This window comes from Oxyura jamaicensis, chromosome 3 (assembly GCF_011077185.1).
Source record: "Oxyura jamaicensis isolate SHBP4307 breed ruddy duck chromosome 3, BPBGC_Ojam_1.0, whole genome shotgun sequence".
In the NCBI taxonomy this organism is placed as follows: domain Eukaryota; kingdom Metazoa; phylum Chordata; class Aves; order Anseriformes; family Anatidae; genus Oxyura; species Oxyura jamaicensis.
The window spans coordinates 65050176-65064060 of record NC_048895.1 but is presented as its reverse complement, the minus strand read 5'-3'; the positions used below and the strand labels follow the sequence as shown (position 1 = coordinate 65064060).

Below are 13885 nucleotides of genomic sequence, written 5' to 3'. Positions count from 1 at the left end.
ACAGTGACCACCCTTCAGGTTGTCTATCTGCTCTTTTGATTTCAGAAGATGGGCATTCAGACATCTCAAAGGAGTTAAGTAAAATAGGAACTCATCACAGCTCTGGAAGAAACCAAAATGATCCTGATGATTTATAAGATCTTATTGAGCAGGAGTGTAGAGCTCCTTAATGTCGCATTTGAAGATGAGAAGAAAATGTAAGTTCAACAAAAAATTGTAAACTTACATCATTAAAATCAAGCCTAACTAGAGTAGATGATTTTTCCATTGTGTCATTCAGCCAGAGTTTGTAGAGCCCCCACATGAGAAGTGCAGATAACTCAGCAGGTCTGCAGTCAGTAATTCAGTAAGTGCTTACAGTCAGAGTTTTTACAGGAAGGATGCTTACTGAGGCCTCTTTGCTGTAGAGTGACTTGTTTTTGAAAATTAGTTTTCTGTTGCGGCAAACAACATTTTTCAGGGTGCTTATTCCTGAATGCTGCGAACAGATTTTAAATATCTCAAGAGTTTGAAATACTTATGAGTAAGTAGTAGTAACACAGGGTACTAAAAAGGTTTTTTCTCTCTGCAGCTGTGAAATTTATTTTGAAGCAGTAGAGTGCTCTTTGCTTACACACATAACTGGTGGAGGAAGGAGCCACAACTGTAAGTGGATGAGGTTTAAGCATAAGATTAACCTACTGATCAGCTAGTAGACATTTTTGTTAAGACCTGATAAAAGCAGAACTCATGAAATACATTTTTCCCCTTATTTCACTGTAGATAATGCTTGTGACACAAGTTGTGTAGCTTAATAGTTTACAACGTGAGATCAGAAATTGAATTAACCTCTTTTATCTGTTCTGATGTAGAGCCCACATATCTCTGTCTGGAAATGGTAAGAATGTGGAAATTGATAAGCTGCATACATTTTTGAAAGATAAACTTCTAAAATATGGGTTTACAGTGTGGAAATCAGGCCTGACAATATTCTTCACATTCAGCATAGGCTGCATGAGGAGGAATGCATGAGTTGTGCATCTTCTTAAGATTCAGAGATGTCCTAAAGGCAGAACTCTATGCTGCTGGTCCAAGCCTATACAACAGCCCACTTTTTGAGCCCTATCCTGACTCTCAGATCCTGGAAATTTTCTGCCTTCAGACTTCATTGATTGTAAGTTGGATCAGGTACTCAACCCATGTTAACTTCATATCTTTATTTCTTTAATATAGAAACCTCTTTTTTCTCGCACTTTTTTTTTTTTTTCATAGCCTCTATGGACTATGTAGGTACACCACTGACGCTTGCAACACTGACATCCAGATCAATAGAATTATACTGGGCTGGGGGGGGACTGTGATAAAGGATTTTTTGCATTGGAGAGACCATGTAGAAACTTCTCACAAAAAGGATGGTGAAATCTCTAAAACTGCTCTGTGTTCATGGTAAAGATGTTCTGTAAAAGCACTGCACAGACTGAACCCACACCATATTTACATTTTAGAGGAAAGGGCAAGTTGTCCTTTTGTGGCCGAAGAGATGCTGTACTTGCTGTCATGTGAGCAGGCAGGAAGCCTGTGAAAGCTCTGTCCCTAGGCTGACGTTCTGGTCCCTCACCTGCTGCAGGGCTTTACCTGGCCAGCAAGCCTGTGGCCTTCCTTAGCTGGCATAAAATGTCTTTCAGCAGAGATCAGCACTTTGGAGGCTGCCTCCTAAGAAAGATGCAAACTAACCCAAAGACAGAATGAGCCAAATGGTAGGTGTGTCGGGAACTGAACAGTGGGGGCCTCTTTAATATGCACTTCTTTAGCCTGTTGTCTACCGGCTAGCTCTTTCCATGTGTGATGGGACAGACCCGTCTCCTCTGGGTTACTTTTCTCCAGTTCACAGTCTGGACAAGGAATGGATGCATGTGGGAGGTAAGTGTTTGGAGTTGCCTTCACTCCTGGTTCCAAAAGAAGCCAGAGTTAGGAGTGGAGATGCTTTTGCTGGCCTAGTTTGGTTCTGATTCATTCTGAAAAGAGAGCATGCACTAAAATCATAAGAGCAGCTATAATACGTCATGTCTTCTTTTGTTGCCATGTCAGTAACCTTTTACATTTTATCTTGAGAATGACTGTGAAAGGCCAGGCTACCTTGGGAAAACAGTGGCAGGTGAGTGTCTGGAGAGTGCACTGACATTTGTCATGACTTTCCATGATGCGTGAATCAGACATCTGGGTCCTCAAAGCTATGCTCCAAGTATTTGTCATTTAGCACATTCAAATTCCCCAGAATTTCCATTTTACTCTGAATAGGTCAAATTATTTGCAAAAAGACAGAAGTGAAGGGGATGGAGGTGGAGAAGGAGTCTTAAACTGTGCATGACAAAAAAAAGGGATGCCCCCATACTGCGGGGAGGGCTAACCAGGTGGCCCAGGCATAACCCCTGTTTCACCAGCCAGCTGGCTCCAGGGCTCTGCACAATGCAGCTTTTGTCTGTCTCTGGGAATATGGGGTTGGGAGCACACACACGTCCCCAAGCTGCGAGTCCCAGTTGCCAGAGGGAGGCTTGCATGGGTTGGCAGGGGGTGTCTGTGTTGCTCCTGGTTGTCTACTCCTGTTGGTAGGGGCTGTTGGCTGTCACACCCTCGTATTGCTGCAGCCCTTCACTGGTATGGCTGGAGAAGGGGAGCGTGGGCTGCGGCTGGTAGCAGCAATTCCTCTGAGGTTTCATAGCTAGTAAGTAGTGGTTGCTCCGTCTAAAGCCCAGGTAAATGAAAACCATAAATCCTCTGTTAGAAGGCATGTCTCTGTCCTCAGATGTTCTTGATGCTATTCAGACAGCTTCAGGCTGAGTTACCACGATGCTCTGAGCTGGTGCCCTTCTTCCTCAGTGCTTCAGAGGGATGTTGTTGGTTTTGATGTTTTTCAAGTTTAAATCAAGAAAAAAAAATAATAATAAAAGTCCCAGTATCCCAGTACAGCATCAGTATTAACTATCTCAGGATGAAGGCAAATCCTTTCAGAGAAGCCAAGCTCTGTCTTTGCTGTTTGCTCTTCTCTGAGTCTCAGAAAGTGGAGGGGAAAAAAAGTGAGCAAATACTTCTAGGGGATAATACTGAGGCTCAGAAATTAAAACTGGGCTAGCAAAATAGCGTCTTTGACACAGGTGCCAGGGAGGCAATTTTGAATTGGAAAGGGGAACTGACTTACTTTGCTTGTTTGGTTTGCTGTTCTAGTTGTTTGCTTCTTATGGGCAAAATTTTTGTCATGCCAGTATAATTTCCCTACAATTTTACAGTAGTACAAAAGGAAAGTATATTGTCAGATAATGGTTTGATGTCTCTACTTGTATAAATAAATCTTTAGTAAGCTATTTATTATAGTTATTTATACTTTACAACATCAGGAGATAAAAAAGTCACAGAGTAGAAGTACTTACATAAAGGTTGTATTTCTAAGACAGCACTGGGGAAAAAAAAATAAAAAAAAAATAAAAAAAAACTTTAAAGGTGCAAGTCGTGTCCACAGTCTGATATTTGATATTTGAAGCTCATATGCATAAGGACAGAGGTAAAGAAAGACGACCTTAACAGAAAGCATCAGTTTAGCATACATTGCAAAATTGCAGTGCTGTTGACTTCTACAGTGTTCCTGAGTCAGCTGCATAGGAGTGAAGAGTTTGTGATCTTGAAGTCAGCAAAAGCATACAACGATCTGCTAGAGAAGGTAATGGAAATATTAATGAAGTGTTTCGACCCTCACCTTTCTTTGTGATGACCCCTGGTTTATAAGTGAATATGGGAAACGAATCAACGTTCTGATGTGGCAAATACAATGTGGTATTCTCTTCCCTAACTGGGTTTTTCCTTGGTGGCGGAGTAGGAAGTCCTTCCAGGCTGAAATGTGTGGTAAATGAGTTTTTTATGGCTAAACTCTTTCAGGGTGAGGGTAGACTCTTTCTGTGTGTTTCACTGTACATATTACACTGTTGCCTTTAAACTAAGAATTTGGGAAGGATGGGGTTTCAGTTCTTTCCAATAAGCTGATAAAGCTCAGAAGGCTACATGTAGCTTTATCAGTTGCTCTAACTACTCATTTGCACTTTCCTGATCTTCCCTTGCCACTTATCTTTAGAAAAGGTAACTGATATAATCAAATTATGGTCTTTGATCCTCACCAAAATCAGTGCTTTTCTTCTGCAGTTGATTCCTGTGCAGTTTGAAAACTGTAATTGGGCCATGGCATAGCTTGAAATTCGGTTAACTGTTAGTGGCTTCTTAATTTTGCTTTTGGAACAAATGTTTCTACCTGTGGGGATTTGCTGCCCTGATGAAGACTAATGCAACATGCCGGGAGACAAGTCAGAAGTGCAGCCGAATAAATTTAACATCCATGCCCTATGAGAGCAGATGTGTAGCCCAGCTTCCTTGTGCATAATAGAGCTTCATGACCACCTGTGCTGGTTTCTGAAGTGCTGCAGATAGCACAAATACCTCATATTGCTTTCAGGTATTGCATGGCAACATCTTGGGGGAATTACTGCAGAACTTCATTTGTACAAGTGAACTACAAAGATGATTGCTTTTCACCAAATTGGCACTTTAACTTTAATGATGTGTGTTAACGTTCTGCTGCAAATGTTTACATATCAGCAATTCCCTTTATTTTTCTAGCTTCAAAACAGACAGCAGCTTAGTTCTGTCTCTGTTCCTTGTTTTGGACTTGGAGCACACCTGTAGGAAAGAGGCCAACAGTGCACTAAAACTGAAGGCAACTGGATTTTTTTCCTATCTAAGCAATACAAATATCTGTGCCTTTTTGTGGTTTCACATTTCACTTGTGATATGTGCAAAGTGATGTAAGTAAGTGCTTATCTTAACAGCTGCCTTATATGTATGTCATAAGTACCAAATTACTCTATTTATTATAAAAATCTTGATAACATTCTTAAAAGTGAAGGGAGCATAACAGCTTTCTTTGAAGTGGTCACCTAATGATTTAGGAAGTTAATCAGTCCTGGATATGACCATCTCTCTGGGAATGAGTTGTGGAGGCATTTTTCTAATCTATTTCAGTGCACTGTCACCCAGAGGAGCTCAAACAGTTTGTGTGCACATCATCTGTTCTGGTGGGTCAGCACTGAGAGAATGGCAAAATGGGGACAGGCTTCAGCAGGCTTAGTGAAGGATGTCTCCTTACCTCCTTAGACCGATACAGTGTTTATTCATAATATTCTTACACTCATCTCCAGGATGAGTGTAGGAGGAAGAATTTCTAAGCAAATTTGTTACTAGCATTATGGTAGATAGATATCCAGCTATTGTCAATCAATGGCATTGGCAAATTCTATGGCTCTTCTGTTCTGAAATCATGCCTAATAAAAGAGAGGCACTGTCACAATGAATGATTACAGCGGTGACTTACTTGAAAAATAAAATATAGATGAATGGAAGGTGACAAAGATGGAAACCATCTGAAGAGAAACAGTCTTTTTTGAAGGAAAATTAAGAAGTAATAGGCTTTCAAAATGCAGTGATAATTGGGATAGGATCAAATAAGAAATACCAGGGCTAACTTGCTGAGGCTAGTCGAACTTTGTACATGGGTTATATGATGGAATTATTTCCATCCGCCTTTAGCAGTGGCTTTGCTAGAATAATGAAAGGCAGCAGGCTGTGGAAACAGGCACAGCAGCAGACACTGCACATATCGCCCAAAGGCTGCTAGGGCAGAGATAAAAACAAACCAGTAACAGACAAAACCACGCTATATCAGCAGCTTCGTTGGTGCATTGGCTGCAAGATGTGTGCGGAGGGCCCATGGCAGAAGGCACTTCAGGAAGCCGTAGTGCCCAGCAGCCTGCTCTGCAAACTGATTGGAAAAATCGTTTCCTTAAATGTGCTTTTCTTCAGGGTTTTTTACCCATGCAGAGAAACGCAACTCTAATCAATTGAAGTAAATTGCAAGCTTGGAAAGAAAAAAGGAAGTGCTGACAAAATTTCTGTTTTTTAACACTTGAGGGGAAAGCTGGTATCCTGGGAATTTGAAGAGGCATTACGGTTGGAATGTCCATGTTTTGTTTCAGCACAAATTTTAATCTCAGAAGCCACAGTTAATGCTCAAGGGACAAAATGCAACATATCATTAACATGCCAGCTGTACTTCATCGTTTGTCACTCTTTCCAGCACAGAACCGCTGCCCTTTTTATTTTCTATCCCCTTTTTAAAACTGATAAATAGGTATTAGGATTGAATGCAGGAATGAGAAGATTATAATGTACAGTTTCCATTTTTGTTATAAGAGAGCATCTTCTTGGTAGCAAAAAGGAACCTCCAACTGCAGTTTTCCAGGAGCCTGTTTCTTTAAAAAGATGTTTTCAAGATTGATTGGTATCAGGTGTGCCGAGCTGTATGATTTTGGCGTTACTATGGTGATAACTCTTTTTAGATAGAATGTCAGAGACTATAATTGCACTTAAAAAATCCTGTGCACAGTATGATAACCTGCGCAGAAATAGTCTGCAGCCTCACTCAGACTGAGGTCTGTCTGTGTGACTTTGCTGACTGCGAGTCACCAAGATTACATACTGGTATTGGAAGGAGATTGCTATCCCCTCTCCCTTTCTGTGTGACACACAGGCAGCATCAGCTCCACCAGCCTAAGAGGAAAGGCAAGATGCTTTTGACTGACATTCCTCCAGCCCCTTTTGAGTCTGTGACTTTCTCTGTGTCTCAGGCTACCAGATCCACCCCATAGGTGCACTGGTGACGTCCATGTGGCTCTACTTATGTCCACCTTCTGCTAGGTCCTGTCAATAAAGGTGTTTACTTCCACACTAGCATCTCTGGGGTTGCACTGTGGACACGGCAAGCCCAAACCTCCTCCTCCTCAGCCTTCCCCAAATCTCTGACCGGTGATTAAAATTAAATTGCGTTGCTCTTCAAAATTCTTCTTGCTAACAGTTTGTATTTCATAGGCCCTAGCACTGCAGCCACACATTTGCCTTTTCACAGTTCAGCCAGCAGTAATGTTACTCTTGTTCATAAACTTTTAACCTGTGCCCCTAACCCTACAATTGACCCTCTGTCTGCACAGTACTTGTCTTCAAGGTTTGATCTTTTGGCTTCCACAGCTTGTAGATCCTGAACTTCTGCTTCAAGACAGGTACTTTATAGTTCATTTGAAGAATAATAAGCTCACAGAGCTTATTAGCTTGAATTCTGCATCAGTAAGATGGAAGGAAAAGAGGCAAGTTGGTACAGAGTGAGGAAACCATGACATGGCTTCGTGGTCAAGAGGCATGGGGTGAAGAAGCCATGGCATCAGAGGGTACCGTGCCTTCCTGCCCCAATTCCTCCACCCCACCGCCTGCTTCTCATCAGCAGCAAGGAGCTCCAGGCTCAGCCTGCTGTGGTTGCCCATAGGCAGGATGAGATGAGCTTCAAGGTGAATCCTGTTTTTCATGACTTGGGATTTCATTGGGTCTCCTCAGAGGGTTTGGTCTCTAGGCCATGACTACATGTCTGTCAGTGTACCAGATACAGGAGTTTGGATGTCAGGGAAAGGTCCACTATTAGAAAATAACATTTTCCTAGAGTTTAATAACGACAGAAACTTTTCTGATGAAAGCTTGCAAATTTCTGCAATTTTAGTAAAGCTTAATCTTTTAAGTTGTTAAGTAACTTCAGCTCTCCCCAATATCTGTAAAAGTCAAAAAATACTCAGGACTCTTTAGAGTTTAGAGTAGAAATGTGAATATTTGGACCTGTTGTCTCTTGGTGGTCTCTTTTAAGCCTGTGACTGCTTTTTGAAAGGTGAAATTAGAAAACAAGATCAAATAAGCAATTATGGCCCCAGCTCTACAGAGTGCTTAAGTATGTGTTTTTAAGCATCCAACTACAAGAATTAAACACTTCACTGAGTGCTCTGATGGATTGGAGCTATGTGGTACAGTGACGAATAGTTCTACAGCTTTGGAGTAAAAGTGGCATTTGATTTGATATTGCACCGCAGTTCAGTGCATTGATTTGGCATTAACATTTATTGTGTTTGAGTTGCCTTTTGCCATGTAGAAAGTGGGCTCAAATACAATAAATAGATGGAACATAGTTAAATAGCTAAAGGTGAGTCATGTCAGCAGTCCTTTAATTCAGCTTTGTTGTGTCCCTACAGTATTATTAGGGGTGTGCCCTTCAGCCATACTTAGCTTCTGTTAGAAGCCAGAATTAGTACAGGGGTCAAATCCTTAAACTGATTTCTCCCATTGAGTTTTAATGATATTCATCAATGAATTTGAGATCAGTGAGCTGTAAGAAACACTTTAAAAGACGGAAACAATCAAACCAGCCCTTAATACAGGCATCAAGCTGTTTGAAAAATTGCATATCAAAAGCAGATAAAGAGCAAAAGAAGTCAGACTTGGTATAGCATAGAGTACAAACACTGATATAGAGACTGACTGAAATCTGAGGGGATGGTAAACAAGAGCATCTGTCCTTTCAAAGACCATTTTTGTCAATAAAGATATAATAAGCACGGTAATTGTCTGCTTTGCATATAACTGTATAAATGAGACTGGAAAATGCCAGCCAAGGCCACTACAGACTGGAGAGTCAAGCATTGATTTGTTTGGCATGAAAGTGAGAGCTTCCACAGCTGTTTCCTTACTTGAGAAAAGAGCAACACAGGAAGTGACTTAATTTACTAATTATTGCCTTAGCCCTCATATTTTTACTTCAGTTTCCATGATTTCTTGCTTCTCTCTGGAAAAAGGCTTTTTCCTCTGGTATTGCTGTGTTCCTCTATGCAATAGAAACGCACAACAGAAAACCATCTGGAAACCAGTCTCGGTGCCAGCCCCATTCAGAAGAACAAAGCTGATTTTTGATGCCTGATTTGGAGTACTGTGATTTGGCTCTGCCTAACAGGAAAGCTGGTGCCATGCCCAGTTTCAGAAAGATGGAGGCTCTTAGGATGCAAAGTCACATTGCTTCGGTTGATAGCTCCCTGTCTTTTGCACACCTGTGGGCAAAAGCAGTTCAACCTGAAAACTCCCTGTGACTGTGACCATCCTGATCCTGCTTTGTGTGTTGGCTACAATGAGATAAACATACTCTGCAGGGCATGCTGGTGGCAAGGAAGGTGTAATGAAATACCAGGCTGCACTTGTCAGGCTATGCCTGGAAAGAATGTGTCCAGCTTTGTCCTTGCCTTACAAACAGGATGTTGATAAACTGGAGCAGGAGACCATCAAGCTGAGGAACATTTAGCCTATGAAGAGAAGCTGAAGGTCTGGGGCAGAAACAGCCTGGAGAAGACTTCAGGGGGATCTCAGACTGGCCTTCCTGTACCTACAAAGGATTACTGAGAAGACAGAGCTAGGCTCTCTACAGAGTTGCACAGCAGGGAAGATAAGAAACCACAGTTATAAACTAGAACTGGGCAGATTCTGACTTGAGGTAAGGGAAAATTTTTCACCACGTGGGCAGTTAAGCCCAGGCACAGATTGCCCAGAAAGGTTGTGGAGTCTCCATCCTTGGAAAAGTATCTCCATTCTGGGACATATTCAAAACATGACTGAGCAAACTGCTCTGAATAGTTGACCCTGCTTTGAGCAGAAAATTGGAGCAGATGACCTGAGGTCTCTTCCAACTTGAATTTTTCTGTTATTATATATCACCAAGTTTTCAGCCATGCTTTATCCTATGCTTCTGACTCTGTCCCAGCTATCTCCTCCTGACTGCATGTCCTATGCCACTCTCAGAGACCTACCACTAATACAAAATATCATTGCCGATCTCCTCCAACTGAGCCTTGGCATGATAAAAAGTGTGCTGGTTTTGAGATGTTGACATACCTTTTCTTTGAGAAAAACCCTACCTTGTCTTCATAAAAGAGGTACTTAACCAGGACGTGTAAGCAATTGTCAAACAGGAAAATTTTGTTTTGAAATGATTGCTCCTTTTTCTTCCCCAGAAGACTGACATTTTGGGATATCCCTAAATTTGTTTGTTTGATATTCAGAAGCAAGCATAAGGAGACCATGATGTCTGAGAAACCATCAGAGTTTTCTTCCACCTTCCCCCCCACCCCGCTTTTTCTTCTTGTCTTGTTCGCTCCATCTATCTGTAAAGTATTCAGCAAAGTCAAGTAGGATACTTTACTTTCCTTTAATTAGGTTTTTGAGTTCTCCCGGAACTGGTGATCCTAATCCATTTTCATATGTAGAATTCTTTTAGAAGACTAGACAGGATGAAGTTGAACTCGTTTGTATTTTTCCTAATTATATTAATTCTTCCTTTCCCCTCTTCAGCAGATTTTGGGAAAAATTCAGAAAGCTTTTGCTTTTTTTTCAGCAGCAAAGTTAGAATTCATACAGAATGGGAAGAGATGAAGACATCATCTAAAATGTACCAACGAATAGCCTGAAATAATGACTTAATAATCAAAGTGAAATAAAGTTAGGAAAATTGCAGAATTTATTTTCTTTCCTATAATGAAAGGACTCGGTCAGATTTCTAATGTTGATTAATTACATGTAATGCTTCTAAAATTATGATGAAGTATATAAGACACTTTCTCTTTGGGACACTCTTGAATCTTTGATAATGCATCATTTCCCCCCAAATGTTACTTTTGAAACAGAAATTTGCTAGATTGGCTAACCGTAAGGAGAGCAAAGAGTCTTTCCCAGAAAACATAGGGCCTCAAGTGGACAGTGGTGTAGGCTCATCAGTTTGTCTATTGAAAGGTGCTTCATATCATCTAGTTATACCTGCCTTGACATCTTGTCACCACTGTTTTCTCAGCAGTTGCTGAGTTCAAATCCAGTGATTAACTTGGGATGCGTCTGAGGGGATGGGTCCTCTTAGTGCTTTCCTTATCAGTACCTTGCCAATGTAATATTGGCAATGCAAAGCAAATACTCTTTCAGAGAAATACTCAGCAGTTCTTTGGAACATGGTCAATGCTTTTAGTGTTAAGTCTTACTTAAATAAACACACAGTGGTTTTACTTTAATTTTGCTTTGGTTTTACTGACAGCTCGTTGCTGTGAACACTTTTTTTTCCATCGATTTGAGAGATAGTTAAAAAAGAAGACAGGTAAGAATTCGTGATTTGTGGGGACAAAATGAGCACAGTCATCCAAGGACTCAGTTGGAAATGTGGAATTGTGAACCTTACAATGACACCAAGGGCGCACTCTTCCTGTATAAGAATCAGTCACTGCATAAATTACAGAAGCAATCTTTAGGCTTCAAGCATAATATTTTCCTTCTGTGTTTCAGGTGGCGGCCTGACTAATGTCAGTCCCGACCCCAACTTCTGTGACATAATTCTTTTTTTTCCCTTGAAGGAGGCATTGTATTAGAAGTTAAAGTGTGAAGATTATGGCAAAACTTAGTTGACTTCAAAAAGACAGAATTTAATTTAGAATTACTTCCATTATCTTATGCACAATGGAAAGTGCTTGTTGCTCAGCTTAATCTTTTCCCTAGTGAGCAAAGCATTCACCTAGGAAACAGAAGCTGAAGCCAGTTTTCCTTCAGAGCCCTACGTCTTCCCCTCTCAGCACATTTTTGAAAGGAGGACGGAGTTCTGCTCAGTGATTTGAAGGAGTCATTGCAGAGGTGATTATTTCTTCCTCTGATGAAGTTGCTGGTGAATGGATGGAGGTACTTCCTGGCAACCTAACTTCCTTGCCATGGGTAGGATACCTAGGCATGTCCTTCTCCCAGGTATTATCAGTTGTTTAGTTCCAGGTGGCTTTCCTTTCAAGTATGAGATTTGTAGATTGAAGCAGTTTTCTGAAGCATCAATCTTTGTAGACGCTTCAGCATCTACTTACGTGGTTTGGATTCATTCCTCCTTGCAGGACTGGTACCTCAAATGAAAGTATTGTGGCACCCATCTTATGTGTACACATGCCCTTGGCTGAAGAAGGAGGAAGAATCCACTCCCAGATGTTGCAAAGCACTGTGGTCTGTGGAACAAGAAATGAGGCAAGATGGAGTCAGGGACAGTATTGGGCCTTCATAGTGACAATCCACAAAAAGCTTCGTTTTGCTTATGGCTGCTAACAGGGAGCTTTACTCCCATCTTTATTCACTTTAGAGAGAAGCTGTTTCTTTTTTGTTTGGTTGGATATTTTTCATCAGCTGTAGTATGAGCCTGAACAGTTCCAATATCCTGTCAAATTTAGAGAGATTTCTTTTCGTCTTTAGTCACCTTACCTTAATAGCCATTGGAACGGCATTTAGAGGAAAAAGAATTTGGATGACATATGTCCCCAGACACTGGTGTAAGAGCTATATGTAAAATGCAGTATCCATGCCTTAACACAAAATAAATGCTAATTACAGATAACCTGAAATGACCTTTATATGCATAGGTAAGCATTTAATCTATAAAAATAAAAGCATTCTGGACATCAATTACATATCTCATAGTCTAATTCCTTTACAGACTTTGTACAAGATAGCTTGGTTGGCATATAGTAGGACAGACTTAACTGCGCTTGAACGTACTGAACTTAAATTGAGAAGACTTTCTTCATCTGTTTAAAAAACAACTGAGTACAACTTCTTACTATGGAAAAAGCCAGCAAGGAAAAGTCTCAGCAGTATTATTTGGAAAATAAGTTTCTTGAAATGAGAATTGTAAAATTATTTCTTAATTAGTGATGGTATGCCAGAATAGACTTTCCACAGCCCAAACATCACATTGCTTGGAAAATTCTGAATGCTTTCAGCATTGCAAGACCAATGAAGTTTACCTGGATTTACAGAAAATAATCTGTCCTTACACAGGTAGTAGGTGAGTTTGCATTAGAGCATCCTGCTATTTATGAGGAAGCTGTTAGATGGATAATAGTTTATCTGGCACCAAGCCATTTGCCAAATTTCTAAGTGTGAGACTGGTTGCTGAGTCACAGTTTCAGGAACTGCAATAACAGTTCAGAAAAAAAATATCCTTTAGCTAGTGAAAGCTCTGTAGAGCGGAAAAGATGTATTATATGTATGCTTTTGAACTTTAAAACAGAAAAGAGAGAACCCATCAACAGACCTTTTATGTTTGCATGTTGTTTTCTTCCTCTCCTCAGCACTTAGGTAACTATAAAGCAGCTAAAACCAACACATGAAATGTCAAGTTTGAAAGGGCATGTGTGCAAAGAAAGTGTTTCAGGCTGAGGATGTGGTTCAGAGCACTGACTGTACCGTTTGTCCAGTAATATAGCAACTGAGTTAAAAACATGATTTTCAGTCCTCAGGTAAACAACAAGTTTGGAATGGGAGAATGTTTTACCCTGAGAAAACATTTGCAGTTCTGTGGTTCCCTAATGACACCAGGCACATTTTACTGAAGGAGGTGGTAAGGGAAGGTAGAAGGAAAGAAAATGGGTTGAAAAGGGGACTAACAGAGCTCCGGCTATTACATTTCCAGAGCTGGGCTGTGTATGTGTATCAGCATGATGACAACCACATCCTTTTCTGCTCCAGCAGCACAGGTAGGTGTGACCATCTGTCATACCATTTACTGTTTCCCTTGACTAATGCTAGTCCCTTCAGATCCTGGATCTTAGGTAGACCCCCATTCCTGCTTTATTTTACAACTATACTGGTAAAATAAATGAAGCATATCTCATAACCAGTGGCCAAGGATGGTTGTGTTGCTGAAGTTTTCTGGATGATGTTATTTAATCTAAGCCAATAACGCAGGCATAATTGACAAGCACAAGAAGAAAACTAATTTAACAGAGTGCTAAAAGCTGCAGAGAAGACTGCAATTTATCTTGTAAATGTATTCTTTTTTATTGTATCAATTCCTCTTGCAAAGGTGTTGAGGTGGAGGTGGAGAAGTGGTACAATTGATTTTGCAGCATTTTGAAATACAGTATTCTCTCCATAACAAACTCCTACC

The 13885-nt window shown here is 40.6% G+C and overlaps 1 protein-coding gene across 1 annotated transcript in view; it reads left to right on the top strand.

Annotated features, from left to right (window-relative positions):
* Positions 1–13885, top strand: part of PKIB (cAMP-dependent protein kinase inhibitor beta) — a 54152-nt gene that overhangs the window by 17962 nt on the left and 22305 nt on the right. The window lies entirely within an intron of this gene.